Here is a 16,536-nt window from a genome sequence, read left to right on the forward strand (position 1 = left end):
ACAGAGGTGCTTCTTCATTTTAGAGGGTGAGTCAATCTTCTGGCTTTTCCACCTGCTGGTGAGCAGTGGACCTGACCATCAGAAATGTCAATAGCTGAGTGAGAGCCGCTCTCCTCAGGAAACACAGTCATGTGGACCTTTGACCTCTAAGCAGGGGAAACACGGTAATTCATGGATTAGACCCAGATCCACGTCTAACCCATGGTCTAATCCATGGTTAGACCCACTGGTGAGCAGATTCCCCATTAATCACACATGGTCTCTGACCTCTTTGGTAGACACTCCAACTTCTTAATCCAGTGACCACAGCTATTGGCTCCTGCTACAGACTGAATGATTGTGTCCCTCCCCACCAAATTCATGTGTTGAAGTCCTAACCCCTAATGGTTGGTATCAGGAGGTGGGACTTTGGGAGGTGACTAGGTCATGAGGGCATAGGATTTGCACCCTGATCAAAGAGGCCCAGAGAGCTCCCCTACACTTTCTGCCACGTGAGGACACAAGGAGAAGAGGGTCGTCTGTGACCCAGGAAGCAAGCCCTTTCAAGACACCACATCTTGGACTTCCAGCTTCCAGGACATGAGAAAAAAATGTCTGATGTTTATAAGTCACTCAGTCTATCGCATTCTGTTACAGCAGCCTGGACGTACTAAGACAGTCCCTCATTCCTTGTTCTCTCTGTGGGACTGTAGGTGACATAGCTCTTTCCCAGAGTTCACTGCCATACTCAGTGAAGCTGTTTTTAGAAGACAGAATAAGATGGTCTTATAGTAGTCTGTCCTTCCCTTCACTTCTGTGGGTCACTTCAGGGTTCATAGAAACCACTCTGCTCGTCCTTTGCACCTATTTCTAACCCTCTGTGCTTTGGGGGCAACCTCTTCTTCCCTTCCTTATTAGTCTTTTTTTTTTTTTTTAATTTGCATGCTCTCCTCTTTCTTCAGAGGAACAGTAGATGTTTCAGCACATGCAGACATCACAGTTCCGGGTAACTTGGAGGAAGCAATTTGGGCTTAGTTATTTATTCTTATCTTTATATGACCATAGTTAAAATCTTTTCATGCCAATAAAACTGTTAATATTATATAACTCAACATAACAATTACCATGCACTGCTTCAAATAACATCACTTAAATTTTCATTTTTCCAATAAGAACAGATTGTGGCAGAAGTACCAAATGGTACTTTAAAGAGGTATTTTCTTCCAGCTCATGTGCATGGAATGGGAGTTGCTGTGAGTGTACAAACCATAGACGCCACTGTGAGTAAAACAGGAAGGAAAGAAGGGGAACACGGTGTCCCCGCCACACTGCCTGGTTGCCAGTTCAGCCTTTAACTATCAGGCTGAGGGAAGGGCAAAACCTAAAGGCTGGAACAGGAAGATACTACAACAGGTGTATTGCGATTGTGGATACCAGAGTCATTGGTTCTGACTGAAGATCAGAAAAGCCTTTTGGAGGAGCTGTCACTGTCCTTGAATGAGCAGGCCATTTGGAGAAACTAAGAAAGGGTAGCAGGAGAGGGAAGAGAGGCATGGAGGGGGAGGATGGCACTGGCCCGCATCCCTTGGCAGTCGCCATTCCCATGCGAGCTGGATTCGCATGCTGCAGAGTCGATGCCTCCCCCTTCCCCCAGAGCCCCACCACCAGTGACTGAATAAACACCCCAGTTCCCCGTACTTTCAGGTGGCTACAACTCGATATGGGTCATACACTGTATCCCAGAGTTTCCCAGTAGAAACAAACCTTAGTTGCCCACAATGGGAATCTGCTCACTCATATTTGCTTCATGGATTTCCTTCCTTCCCCACTACCCTACTGGTGTTTTCTTGATCAACTACCCCCCTTCCCTCCCCAAAATATTTGCACTTGAATCCATGTCTCAGGTCTGAGAATCCATCCTAAGTCAAAGGATGTTTCAGTAGCTGGAACAAAGACCTATAGGGCCATGAGTTGGACTTACTTGGGGAGTATAAATGCTTGCAAGGGGGCTGATGGTTTAGAAGTCCAGCAGGAGATGAGACTAGAATGATTGGGTTCACGATGTGAAGCACCTAAATTCTGGATGAGTTAATCTAACTTGCGTGTAGACAACAGGAAACCATGGTGGGGGGAGGTGACTGGGACTTTAAGCATCTGCTTCTCTGGCTCAGAGTCTTGTGGCTACATGCCTTTCTCCCAGCCCATCCATTCTTTTTTTTTTTTTTAAAGATTTTATTTATTTATTTGACAGAGATAGAGACAGCCAGCGAGAGAGGGAACACAAGCAGGGAGAGTAGGAGGGGAAGAAGCAGGCTCATAGCGGAGGAGCCTGATGTGGGGCTCGATCCCAGAACGCCGGGATCACGCCCTGAGCCGAAGGCAGACGCTTAACCGCTGTGCCACCCAGGCGCCCCCCAGCCCATCCATTCTGAACCACCTGCTGGTTAGGGAATCCGCAGGATGCACCTAAGATCCGCTGAGCTGATATTCGCTTTTGAGGAAAACCTGGACTTTTCTCTTTGGCTTCTTGAGTTTCTGTGTGACAAGGGCTGGGATTTGGGGGAACGGCCAAGTTTGTGGAACAGCATAGGCTGTTCTGGCATTAACTGGATTCTTCTTCACAGGCAGAAGAGGGCGAGTGGTTTCAACCACCAATCTCAGTTCTTCTAACCTCAGAAGGAATGTTTGATATGAAAGCACACTTTCTAGCCTCAGACAGCCCTAGGAAAGGCTCAACTCACAAGTTTTACTTAGCACACCTGGTGACCTATAGGAAGAAGCTTCCAGCCTGTATTGGGAAATCAGATGGCAGTTGCTGGGGACACTGATGGTGTCAGGGCTGTTCACAGGGCTTTGCAGATGGGAGGATGTCCATCAAATATCATCCTATCCACTGAGGGCCTCCTGGGCTTTAGAGAATGCCCCCAGCGCTGGTGAGTATCTGATCCAGCAGTGAGTAGCCAGGTTTCCCAACAAGAAGTTCCGAAGGACTGTCATCTAAAAGAAATGAAAAGAAAAGAAAAGAAGGAAAGGTATGTCTGCCTTATTGGAAAGGCGTTGGTGCTGGCCAACCAGAAAGCTAGATGGTCTTGTCATGCAGATGGGGGAAGGCAAAGGGATATCATTAATCCAATTAATGTTTGTCCAGTGCTGCATTTGAGCCAGGTCCTGAGCTGGGCACTGAGGGGAATGTGGGGAAGGGGTCCTCAACAAGGTATGTACACATCTAACCAAAATTCCGGAAGCAGTCTGACCAGAACCACAATGAAGTGCCAACTTCCTGCAAGGGCACGAATTCACATTTGCGTTAGAGTTGGGGTGATTTATGGGAAGATGAGAGGAGAAGGTGGTCTCTGAGATGGGTCTTGTAGGATGTGAAGAGTTTTGACATATTGATAAGGGGTTTAGAGGCTATGGGGGTTTTATTCCTAGGGACATTATTAGTAGGAGTCAGAAGAGTCACTCCAGGTCCGGCTCCTGGGGAGGATTCCTCTGCTCACTGCCTGCCTGAAAACAATGGTGTCACCTGGGAGCCAACCTCCACTGATGTACCTTCTGTCACTCTGGTACTCAGGCCCATGAGCAAGAGACCTGGCTATAGTTCTGGCACATTCTGGCATTCAGGGAGACCACATGCCCTCTCCACGACACTGTTCTACCACTTAGAACCAAGAAGAGTTAGGTTGGCCAAGAGTGTCAGTGTTAGGGAAGGGTGGGCCCACAGAGGCTGTCTCATTCCTCCTCTCCCCATCCAGGGGAGAAGCCCTACTGGACTGAGCTACTGTTTCTGACAGAAGAGAGGATGACCCATCCCTCAGGCGTGTTCAAGTGTGTGTGTCTATGTGTGGTAGGAAATTTACTGGAATGGGCCTCCCAAACATTTTAGAATTCCTTCAGACTGACACTTGCCCAGTCATCTACCTTCCCCTCCCACACCTTCCACCCCTAATCTGACCACATGCCAGTTTGTCCACAGTACATGATGTGCTGATGCCCAGCCGACTCTCAGGAAATTGGCTGGCTGCCAGGCTCGGCACAGGCTTGCCTCATGAGGAGAGCTGCTGGCTCCCGAAAGCCCTTTATTTGTGAGCCTGTGAATGCACCCTCCTGTGTGCCAAGGTGTAACATGAGTCTAATGAAGGAGTTATTAGTGTGAAAAACTAAAATGCAAATAGACTGAGGCCCCCGCAAGAGACACTCTGTCAGGAACTAACCGGAAGACTGATGCATTGCCGGCTGAGGGTGGGTCACCCCTTTTCTTGCCAGCTCATTCTGGACGGTTTTCTTAGAGGAAATGCTTCCTTGGATGGAATTAGGGACTGTCTTCTCATGACTTTGACCTCGGGTCCCAGGTGTGTCTTCTGGCAAGACCAAAGCCCTGCCACTCATTCAGTGTCCCACCTCCTGCCCTTCTGGGTTCTTCTGTGCTGCTTCTGGTAAGCTGCTTCTTAGAGGCATGGGTCTCTTGACTGGGTCCTCTCTCATGGGTACTTCTTGGCTCTGTGGCACTTCTGTAGTCTTTGAATTGTTCAGCACTGACCTCCTCAGGTCAAGAGCACTTCTACTCTGTGCTGGGCACTGTGGGGGGGACACAAGGACATAGTGCTCTGGTGGCTCATGGTCCAAGAAAGGAGATACCAGCTACCTGCAAATAACTGCTTAAAAAGGGGCACAGAGAAGGCTCTAGAAATTGTGGACAGGAATTTAGAGTAACATCCAGCTTGTAGTGGTGGTGGTGGTGGTTGTGTGTGTGTGTGTGTGTGTGTGTGTGTGTGTGTGGTACGGGAAGCAGATGGGGATGAGAATCAGGAAAGATACCAGGAGAAGGTGGCTTTGAGTTAAGAATGATGTAGAGGATTTGGTGAGGGAAAGACGGGGATAATCCAGAGAACAGGGGGCAGGAAGATGGAAAAGGCAGGGCAGGTACATGAAACTGTGAAGAGCAGTTTGGCAGATGTGTGGTGTGGTCAGGGATCAACGGAAGTGATGTTGGAGAGAGAGCCCTTTCTCGAGAGGCTTGAACACCGTGTTAGGAAATTTAGACCCGGGAGCTGCATTTTCTGTATCTGTCTCTCCAGATTCAGTCTCAACTCCATTGTGATAGATGAATTGCAAAAGCGATCATCAATTACTCCCCTCCTTACATCCATGCCCCCTTGCCATGTACCTTTCACTGCTGTCCTGCTCTGATGCTGAGCTCAGCCACGTGACTCGCTTGGCCAATGAGGTGTTAGCAGTCCCACATAAGAAGAGACTTGAAAAGTGATTGCACCTTGGGGCTTGTCCCCTCTTTGAATCCTGCCACTGAGTGGATGGGCACACCAGTGGACAAGAGGAAGAACATGCGGAACACGACACATGAAAGAACCGTGACCGCAAATGCACAGGTGAGCCGCAGCAGAGATCGGCAGGGCTCCCCAGTTACACCCAAGCCAAATTGCCAACCTACAGAATTGTGAGCTAAATAAATGGTTGCTGTTTTAAGCTTCTAAGTGCCAGGGTGTTTTATTATGTGGCAAAAGCCCACCACTACAGGAACAAGGCCAGAGTTGAGGGACCCAGGTTTGGAGGTCCAGAGGTATGAAGAGCTATTTTGCATATGGGAGAAATGCGAATAATTGTGGCTGGAGCCCAGGCTATGGCAGGTTGCAAAAAACAGCCAGACTTTCTCTCCTCCCCTTAAGAAGTAGACTCTATTTTTCTACCCCTCTAATCAGTATGGCCACGTGACTCGTTCTGGCCAAACGCACATGCAGTGGAAGCAGAGGGCTGAAAGGAGCTTACTCTTGGAGGTCTGTCTGCTCACTGCTCCCAGGACCCTCATCTGCTTTGTACGTAAGCCTAAGCGAGCAACCTGGAAGGCAAGAGATCTGTGTGGAGAGAGCCCTGTGTCTTTCTAACCAGCTCCCACAAGGCCATCCTAACTAGCCGGTCCTGGTCAACCCACCAATTTACTACAGACACATGAGTGAGCCTAGCTGAGATCGGCCAAGCCAGGCACAGATCAGACCAGAAGAACAGCCCAACTGAGCCCAGCTTACATTGTAAATTGCTAAGCTACAAAATCAAGGCCTACATTCTTGGTCATTGTCTTAGGCGCTAATTTTGGAGTGGTTTGTAAAAGTTCCCTGATCCAGCCCTCCTGTTCTGGTGCCAGGAGGCTGACACATATGGGCTGGATCACTGAGTTCCTATGCTCTCCGCCTTCTGCAGGGAGATTGAGATGGAGGCCTTTGTCCTCCTGGTTCCCACCCTGCTGGGCTGTATGGCTTGGCCACAGACTCTGTCAGCCTGCCCTACGGCCACAGGTCACTTTCTGGGTTCTGGCAGTCACTGTTTCCTATGCTTCCTCACTCCGGGGGGCGGGGGGGAAGGGGCAACTAACATCTCCACAAAGCTGCCAGCCCTGAGCTTCTTCGAACTTCCTTAACCCTACCCACACCTTTGTCTTTGCCCCATGACCCACTGAGTGGCCACCTGTTTCTTGAAAGGACCCTTACTCGCACACCTTGTTCCGTGGACAGGTAGGATCTTCTTCTGTTTTAGTAAACGGGCACATCCAATTCAGGGAGAGTGGGACAGATCTCCTGCTATAAAGGGAGGGTCCTGCTCTGAACCTCCCACAAAAGCTGCTTTTGGCTCGGACGTTTGGAAAGTCATGCTGGCGAACAGGACTGCCGAGGAGCAACTTTCCTAGGAGCCATCTGGAGCGTTGCTCTCTGCAGAGAATAGTCATCGCCCCTTTCCCTGCCAACTCTCCAAGTTCAAGAATGAGAAATGAGCCCTTCCAGTGTCCCCTGGCACCTTTCCTCTTCATGAGAGAATTTCTCTTGAGCACTTTTAATCAAGCCTTGGGCCCTTTCAAGCAAATCAGAGTCACTTTGCCTGAGGACCTTGGTTAGCAGAAACACGGCTTCGCCCCATTTTTTCCTAACCGCCACCCCGGCAGTCAGGACCCCCATGACTTACCTCCCACCAGTGGGAAGCTCTGCGCAAGGCCTGGTATGGTTAACAACAGTCATAACTGATAGTCAGGAGGAGGAAGAGGATGAAGGGCAAGCAAGCTGAGGACCCATCTCTGCCACCACCACTGCCATTGCCTCAGATGGAGAAGCATTCGCACCCCTGCTGTCAAGTTCAGATGGGAAGCTTTCTAATGTATATCAGAGCGTGGCAAGGCTGGTGTCGGTAGGGGTGACATGTATTTCTCATCTAGAAGTGTGGGGAGGGGAAGGACATGTATCCTTTCAGTAGTGAGAGGAGTCCACTTGCAGGGAAGCATGAATCACCGCCAGGCCAGCTGGCACGCCGTTGCCAGGTTTCTGCACTGGCCCGGGTGCAGGACCGGTGCAGCCCCCTCTCTCTGGGGGAGCCAACCTTCTCCTGTGGCACAGCACCTATTGCCTACGGACAGAAGGCACTGGCATTCCACTCCTACGGCTGTCAAATCTCTAAGACATATGGCCGGGGCTTTGGGAAACTGAGGCTTCATTACTGATAAAGAGACAAATGACAGAATCCAGGTAGGGACAAAAGGATTTGGTGACAGTTGGGGGGAGGTTGAGGGATTCGTGTCTGTATTGGCCATTTAGGCAGGACAGTGCTTTATTGTAGGGGACTGTCCTGTGCATCACAGGATGGTTAGTGTCCCTGACCCCAGCCCTTTGGGAGCCAGTAGCACCTCCCTGTCAGTGTCACAACCAAACATGCCTCCTTCCTCTTCAACCACTCCTGGGGTCCAGGTGGAAGGGCAAGATGGCGGCTGGTTGGGAAACACTGCCAGGGAGGGGGCCGCAGGGAGGGAGGCGGAGAGTGGGCAAAGAGGGGAGGGCCACTTCCAAAAGCCCGGGGTGTATCCGGGGACAACCTCTTGCAGAAGCTCTCTCTCTCTCTCTGACTCTGTATGCACATGACACAGTAACATGACCCTGAACTGAAGAAACACTTAACCTCCACTGGAGACCAGAGAAGGTGAGCATTGAGGCAGGGGGTAGGTTTAGTACCGGTGGGGGAAGTCTTCCGTCTTCCCTGATCAGTGGCAGCCCATGGCCTCCACAGTTACGGGTCCCCGGACTGTCCCCCCACCATCCCTCTGAAGGTGAAGGCCTGGCTGGAGTGAAGACAACCTCCATCTCTTCAACTTCCCCCATCTCGTAAGACACTGTCTGGGAGTCAGAGAAAAGGAAGGAACTGGTCACGGGGCTACAAGTGTAATTAGCTCNGACTTATTCCTGCTGCTCTCTGCCAGGAATGACCCTCCCCCAGGTCTTGCATGGCTGGCTCCTCCTCTTCATTCAGGACTTTGCTGAACTAGAGCTCTCTTCCCAGCACTCGCTATCCTTTCTCCTAATTATTTTCTTCAAAGAACTTGTCAGCATCTTAAATTAGATTATTTATTCACTTACTTACATGGGCTTTCATGAACATAGGTTCACTGGAGCAGTAAATTGGTCTGTCTCTTTCATTGTTATATCCCTAGTGCTGGGCACGTAATAGGTACTCAATAAATAATTGTTGAATAAAATAATAGAATGCTGGGTGCTGTGCTAAGTAATTTGCATGCATTGTCTCATCCAAACTTCAAAGACTCTCTAAGGTAAATACTCTATTACCCCCATGTTTTGCAGAAACCAAGACTTGGGGGGAGAATGTAAATAACCTGCCTGAAGAAAAAAGCTGGGAAGGTCTTGCAAGCTGGGCTATGTTGTGGTTAATGCCCCCGTGAGTACCTGAAACCAAACGCTCCTCACCACTGAAAGGATAAATGTCTGTCGGAGCCCTACCCATCTAGATGAGAGATACATATCACCCCTACTACAAAGTCGTGGGGCTATTTATAAAGTGGTGCAGTAAGCATTTGATTGACTCCAGGACCCAGAGTCTTGCAGGAAAACAAGCAGAAATACAAATTACCATATTTTACAGGAGAAACTACTAAATGACCCAAAAGAGGCGAGTCTGCATGCAGGACGGTGGGATTCTAGAGAAAAGGAGGCAATCATTCCCAGCTGGTAGCAGGAGTGGGTCAGAGGAGAAGGCTGCATTAGCTGAGCCCGAGGGTGGGAAGCATTTAGGTGTGTGGAAGTGGAGCAGAGGAAGGGGATGGGGGCAGAAACTTACAGAGGAGTATCAGCTCTCTGGGGATTGGTGGCTCTGGAATAAAGGATCCGCCTAGGGGGTGGTGGGAAATGGCCCTGGACAGGAGGCTGGGGACCACTGCCTGGAGGACCGTGAGCCAGAATGAGGGTTTTATATGTTTTGTGAAGCAGTGGGAGCTCCTTCAGCAACGATGATGACAGCTAAGACAGTAGGATCTATGCCCCACCAAAAGCCTCCAATGCTTCCATTTTAGCTGGAAATCTCCAATGGGAGACCCAGTGAGAAAGCAGGACTGCCAGAACTTGCTGGAGGGGCTCCCTGAAAGAAAGATGTGCCTGGGAAAATCAGGGTTATTTCTTGGGCATCTGTGTTCCTATTTCAGATTGTTTCCCTCAGAGGAGACAACAGCTTCAGGCAGAAGCTGGAGAGAGCACGGTCTGATTTGTTCAAAAATATGATTTGGGATTCAGTCTGGCCGCGACCACACTTCCAGCCTCACCTCCACGGTACGCTCCTTACATCGGGCCATTGTGCACCTGCTGTGGCCTTCCAGTCCTGTCCACTCGGCAACCACCTGCCCTGCTCCCTGGCTCCTCCCGGAGCAGCCTCCCTGACTCCTGTGTACTCGGAGCCTGCTGGACAGATCCCTGGTAGATCCCTGTTTTCCTGCTGGTCTGGGGGCTCCTGGGGGGAGTCAGCTTGAGGCCTTGGCTGCTTCTGCTGTTTGCTCTGCCAATGAACTATACCAGTTATCTGTTGTGATAACAGCATTACCTCAAATGTAGTGGCTGAAAACAACACAATTTATTATCTCTATCTAGAATTTCTGTGGTCTCCTCTCAAGGTTCACCTGGAGAAGGATCTTCCCAGCTTACATGGTTGTTAGTAAGATTCAGGCCCTTGCAGGTGGGCAGACCAAGGGCTTCAGCTTCTTGTTGGCCGTCGGGAAATGCTGCCCTCCTTTCTAGCTGGTCGTTGGCCAGAGCCTGCTCTGGGTTCTTTGCCACACGGGCTTCCCTAACGCGATGCTCCTCTCTTCAGAGCCAGCAAAGGAGAGAGTCTCCTGGTAAGACGGGCATTACAATCTATGTCATGTGATCATGACAGTGACATTCGTCAGTCACCCTTGCGTACTCTCTTGGTTATAAGCAAGCAAGTCCTGTCCACAGTCAAGGGAAAGGGATCATGCAAGGGCAAGAACATCAAGGGGAGGGCTCGTGGGGCCATTTTAGCATCTCTCTGCCACACAGGCCTTTCTCCTTATCTCCCTGTCTACTCTACAGTCCTGAGCCTAAATAAGGTTTCGTGAAAGTTTCCTTTATCCATCCCAACCAGAATTCTCTCTTTCCTGAGCTCCCACAGGGCTTTGCTTACACTGTTTTTTTGGTAACTCGTACATTCATTCTGGCATTTAACAAATACATTATTGAGTACCTACTATATGCCTGATGCTAGAGATGGTGCAGTATGATGGTTAAGGCTGCAAGTTCTGGAACCAGAAGCTCTCAGTCCAGATCCTATGTCCTGTCCTTCCTGCTGGGTCTCACCTGTAAATAATATTACCAGATACAAAGATTTGTGAGTCGGGTGTAAATGAAATGACACATATATGAAGCTTGACACCGACCGGGGCTCATACTAAGAAATAAGTAATGATTAAATCTTAAGGTAGGTGCTGGGAAAGCAATAGTGATTCCGTGCGGTGTTGTCCTGCCTTCCCAGCATGCAGCCTGATTTTTTCATGAGTGTTTATGTGTGCGCCTCACCTCCCAGCAGGCTGTTTGTGACTTCCCTGAGGGCACATCCCAGCCTCTCTGTCACCTCAACCCCACTTAGCACAAGGTCTAGGACACTCAAGCTTCAGTGTCTGGGTCTCTAACCAATGCCCACTGGCAGCCCATCGTTGTCAACACAGCCAGTCAGTCCGAGGCCGGTCCTCACTTCCCCACAGCACAGCCTGCAACTCTGGTCTTCCAATGACATCTGTCGTGTGTCGTGTGCTCAGATGTGAAATTATGGAACTGGTGAGAAACTATAGCTGACTGGGCTTTCTTCCTCCCTCCTCCCGTGCTTGCCGTTTGGCAAATGCAGGTTACTGGTATGTCCTGTGGATTAAATTCCCAGTGTGAGGACTCAGGGAGCCAGGGTTGGGCATGGGTGGGGAGAGGGTAAAGGCCACTGGCTGAGTGGGGAAGAGAGCCAGAGCCTCTGAAGCCACATGGTGGGTTTTTTATTGTTTGCTTGCCCCGAATCTAACCTCTCCCTTCCTAATCTGCAAGAGTCCTTGCTGGGTGAGTCTCACTGGGCAAGTCAAAGGCCCAGCCATCCCCCTTCCGAGTCCTGGCATTCGGGGCCTGGATACCCAGGCCGAGTTCGGCTTTGGGCTGCTGGCTTTGCTTAGTTCAGGATAACACTGGCTATCTCAGGTTATCTCAGGAGTCCTGGACAGATAAGACAGACCAGTGCATCGAGCATCTTTCTACCCCATTTCAGCTTCTGAGATGCCTGTCTGTCTTGGGGCCAGGAAGCACATGGCTCAAGAGCTGAATCAAAGAGGGTGTGTCATCTGCAAACAACATGGTCTCAGCTCATGCTCTGCTTCCCAGTTTTTCTTTCTTTCTTTCTTTCTTTCTTTCTTTCTTTCTTTCTTTCTTTCTTTCTTTTCCTTTCTTTCTCCTTTCTTTCTTTTCCTTTCTTTCTTTCTTTCTTTCTTTCTTTCTTTCTTTCTTTCTTTCTTTCTTCTTTTCTCTCTCTCTCTTTCTTTCTCTCTTTCTCTCTCTCTCTTCTTTCTTTTTTTGCAGGGAGGTTGAGGGAGAGAGTAAAACTGCTATTAGCTGCCTGCATTTGCTGTCTGGGCCTGCACTCAGCTCATCAGGACAGTGTCCACAGCATTCACATGCCAAATGTGTCACCAGGGGCTAATTGCAGCCTCAGAGACAGGGAGTGGGAGAGGAAAATTGGGCCATAAGAAAGTCAGAAAAGCAGGTTTTTGGTTTGTTTTTTTTTTTTTTTTTAATATTTTATTTATTTATTCAACAGAGATAGAGACAGCCAGCGAGAGAGGGAACACAAGCAGGGGGAATGGGAGAGGAAGAAGCAGGCTCATAGCGGAGGAGCCTGATGTGGGGCTCGATCCCGTAACGCCAGGATCACGCCCTGAGCCGAAGGCAGACGCTTAACCGCTGTGCCACCCAGGCGCCCCTGTTTGTTTTTTTAAGTTGCTACTTAAAAAATTAGGATTCTCAAACTGGAAAGAACCCTAGAAATAGAATCAAAGAGTTGGACTCAACCTCGGGAGTTGTCTAACCAGAAACTCATGCGGCGGCAGGCTGTGTACTCTGCCCACCCAGGAGCCCCCCCTTCTTCCTTGCAATCAGTACCCCAGTTTGGTCAGGTACTAGGCGCCCATGATTTTATGGGCACTCCCGTGCATACTGACCGATTTAAGCTAATTAAGCTAATTCCTGTCTTTTCCAGTGATTGGTTGAAGCACACCATTGGGACTCCTCCCTGGCCCGCGATGTGGAAAGGGAAACCTGTGAAGGCTTCTGGGAATATTTTTCTTCATTTGTAAAAGAGACTCAGTGCTTGCTCCTTCCCGTATTCGGGTGTAGCTGTGTGAGGAAATGTCACTTGCAACTGTGGCTGCCTCTTGGACCGTGAGGGGAAACCTAGGAGAATCCCAGAGAAGCTGTCCCAGAGCCCTGACATCCTTTGTGTCCTGCGTCATCTACCAGTGGACTCAGCCCGTGTCAGGACTTTCTATTATGTTAGATAACAGGACGCTTTATTATGATAGCTAACAAATTCTGAACTGTTTAAGCGACTTTTAATTTGTGATTCTGTTAGTTGCAGCCTCAAGCCTCCTAACTGACATGGCCGCTTGTGCCCCCTTCACTGGTGTCTGCCAGAACACCTCCAGGAAGGGAGCGCTCGCTGCCTTCCTGCCTCCAGCCAGCCGCGGCCTCTGGACAGCAGTGGATGTCCTCTCCCATACCGAACTGAAATCAGATCCTTGCAACTAACCCCGTGATGGAGCCTGATTTCTGCCCTTCGGGATCAAAAAGAACAAGTCATCATTTCCTTTCCTGAGACTTCTCTGTAGACCTTGGAGGACAGCTTTCATGCCCATCTGTGTTCTTGGCCTTTGCCCTTTTTTCAGGTAACTGAGAGCCACCATATCTAAGGCTGGCTCAAACTCCCGCCTAAACCCATTACCTTACAGATGAGAACACCAGGGCTGAGAGAGGGGACGGGGCCCACTCAAAGTCACACAGCTGGCCAGAGGCAGAGCCCTTCAATCACAGAAGGCAGATGGTGAGGGGCGCCTGGGTGGCACAGCGGTTGGGCGTCTGCCTTCGGCTCAGGGCGTGATCCCGGCATTATGGGATCGAGTCCCACATCAGGCTCCTCCGCTGTGGGCCTGCTTCTTCCTCTCCCACTCCCCCTGCTTGTGTTCCCTCTCCCGCTGGCTGTCTCTCTCTCTGTCGAATAAATAAATAAAATCTTTAAAAAAAAAAAAAAAAGAAGGCAGATGGTGAGAAACGTGGAAAGAATAGAGGCAATAAGAGTCATTGATCATTTTTAGGTAGGGAGTAATCAATCAGCTTCATGAAGGGAGCTGGCATTTGAGCTTGATCTTCAAGTATGAGTAGTATTTTAAAAAGAGAGAGAGAGAAGAACCCATAAGAAAACACAAGAATGGCCTCTGCATCCATGTCAACATCACCCAGCTGAGTAGTTTTCTGGCGGAGAGCTGAACCTGAGCCCCTGTGAGACAGCTCATCCCTTCTAATTCTTAGAAAGTTCTTTCTTAAGCTAAACTGAGGCCTACTTCTGTGTCTCTCATCCATCAGTCTTAACTCTGCCTCTCTTCTCCCTAGAGAACAGGGCAACTGCCTCATCTCCACAGCAGACCATGGCCATGGGGCCGATCCCAGACTTCCCATTTCTCTGAAGCTGAATACCCCAATTCTTCTGGTCATTTCCCATAGGACTTGGCTCCCTTGTTCTGGTCATTAACCTTGGGACCTGCCCCCAATTTGTTAACATTCCTTAAAGTTGGTTGCCCAGAACTGAGCATAACACTCCAGGGTGGTCTTCCCAGTGTGAATGGAAACCACCTCCACCCACACAGCTTGCAAATCTACATTATTTATTCTACTATCCTCATCAACATAGCTCTGAAAATTCTTGCCCAGCAAGATAAAAGTTACAAATAATGTTACTGTTTATATCGAGAACTTCCCAAGAGACTTACCAGCTTTTCAATAGAAAGCATCAAACGACAGTTTGCACCCCAATGCTCTCTGAGCCCCTTGCCTCAGGTCCTTGCCTTGTGGGGTCTCCTAGTCCTAAACTATTATGTCATGAGCCCCACCCAACCCTACCCAAGCACTGCCTTCCCAGGATGAAAGACTCATCTTAAACCAGACTTCAGAATCCCAGAAAGTATCTTGCCTTTGTCAGACTCTCCTGGACATTCCTGAGACTCTGTTGAAGTAGAAGTCTTCCTGCTGCAGGAAGAATAGATTCAGTTTCTTCTCACCAGCAGGTTGCTTTGGTGATTCCTTGGGGAGCCAGCATTGGATACCAGCAAATAATAGAAAAGAAAGCACCCTTACCTCCCGGACTCATTTGCTGAGAGCCATCACCTTCCAGCCCTCTAGCCTCCCAGCTGCCCTCATCGTGGACTATGAGGAGGCTCTTCTTCTCAGGATTTCCAAAGGACTCTGGGTCATTTCTTTCCATGTTCTCCCATCTTCTTGCAACTGGGGTTTTCCCCCCTGAAGCTTGAGAAGGAGGAAGCTTTACATTGCATGACCTGCTCCCCCAGTCACCTATCGCCCGCTGCCTGTCTCATTTCACTCAATCGCTTTCTCTCTCCCTCCCTATATACAGATAAATTAATCTAGAAATATCAGCAACCACAAAGACAGGGAGATCGTGCTCCTTAGTCACAATGGCCTCCCTTACCCGATCCATGTTCTCTCAGCATCTTCTCACTCAATTTTGAGCTTTAACAAGTCTGCTTCCAAAATGGTCACACTCCTTTTTTTAACACACCTTTAATTGCTTTTTCTTTTTTCTTGGGATAATTTCGGGCCACACTTTCAGCAGCAGCCCATGTCCCGTTGGATTAACTGTGGAACAATTATTTTTATAATAATGCATATGTCTAGGAAGTGGATTCCAAAGGCCTCCTGCATGGCGTGTGACCTTGAGTTGGATGACCTTCTGCAAATCCCTCCCCTTTGCCAGCCCAGTTTCCTCTTCTGGAAGGATGGTCTCCAAGGGCCCTATACTGCTTGAGGTCCTGCAGTTTTCTGACTCTATGCCTAAAGGAGAAGGCATTTGGAGGAAAATTTTATGTTGTTGCTTTAAATTATAAAAACAAAACAGACTTGTAAAACAAAAGTGGGCAAAACCTAAAATGTGGGTGTTTCTTCCTTCTCCCATCAATCCCCCTGGAGAGGGCATTTCGGGGGCAGTTTTTGGCAAGTGCACTCAGTGCGTGGTTTTTGATGATATTGACCCCAGTGATCCCCAATTCACTGGGACAACTAAGGGCTATTCTGAGAAGGAACTCTGTGTGTTCTTACAGTTTTTCTCTTCTCCCTGGAGGAAAATTGCATAAGTTTTCATGTTGTTTAAGAGTTGCACAGCTCTGTTACCCATGACCTCACCTATGTCTTTGTCAGAAAATAGAACACAGAATCCTAGCCTTAACCCAAAACTCAGATTTGAGGGAACCAAGACTTTGGGAGAGCCAGTGACCAGGGCACTGACTCTCTCACAGCAGCCATGGCTGGATATGTGGGTCCAGAGGCTAGAGCCTTGGGCAAGAAGATTGACCGCAGCACTCTCTTCATCCCACAATCATGAACATCACCTTCTTCTGGGTGTCTAAAGATTTAATCAATTGGAGTTAGACTCTGTAGCAGAGAACTAAAATGATACAAATTCCTGGAAAATAACATGGAGATTTTTTTTAATTTAAATTCAATTAGCCAACATATAGTACATTATTAGTTTTAGATATAGAGTTCAGTAATTCATCAGTTGCATATAACACCCCATGCTCATCACATCACCTGCCCCCCTCGATGCCCATCACCAAGTTACCCCATCCCCCCATCCACCTCCCCGCCAGAAACCCTCAGTTTGTTTCCTATACTTAAGAATCCTTCGTGATTTGTCTCCCTCTCTGATTTCTTACCATTCAGTTTTCCCTCCTTTTCCCTATGATCCTCTGCACTGTTTCTTATATTCCACGTATAAGTGAAACCATACAGTAATTTCTCTCTTTGATTAACTGATTTCCTCAACATAATATCCTCCAGTTCTATCCACGTCAATGTAAATGGTGACGTTTTATTCTTTCTGATGGCTGAGTAATATTCCATCGTATGCATATGTGTGTGTGTGTGTGTGTGTGTGTGTGTATACACACACACC

The sequence above is a fragment of the Ursus maritimus genome, unplaced genomic scaffold, assembly GCF_017311325.1.
Source record: "Ursus maritimus isolate PB19 unplaced genomic scaffold, ASM1731132v1 scaffold_4, whole genome shotgun sequence".
Classification (NCBI taxonomy): Eukaryota; Metazoa; Chordata; class Mammalia; order Carnivora; family Ursidae; genus Ursus; species Ursus maritimus.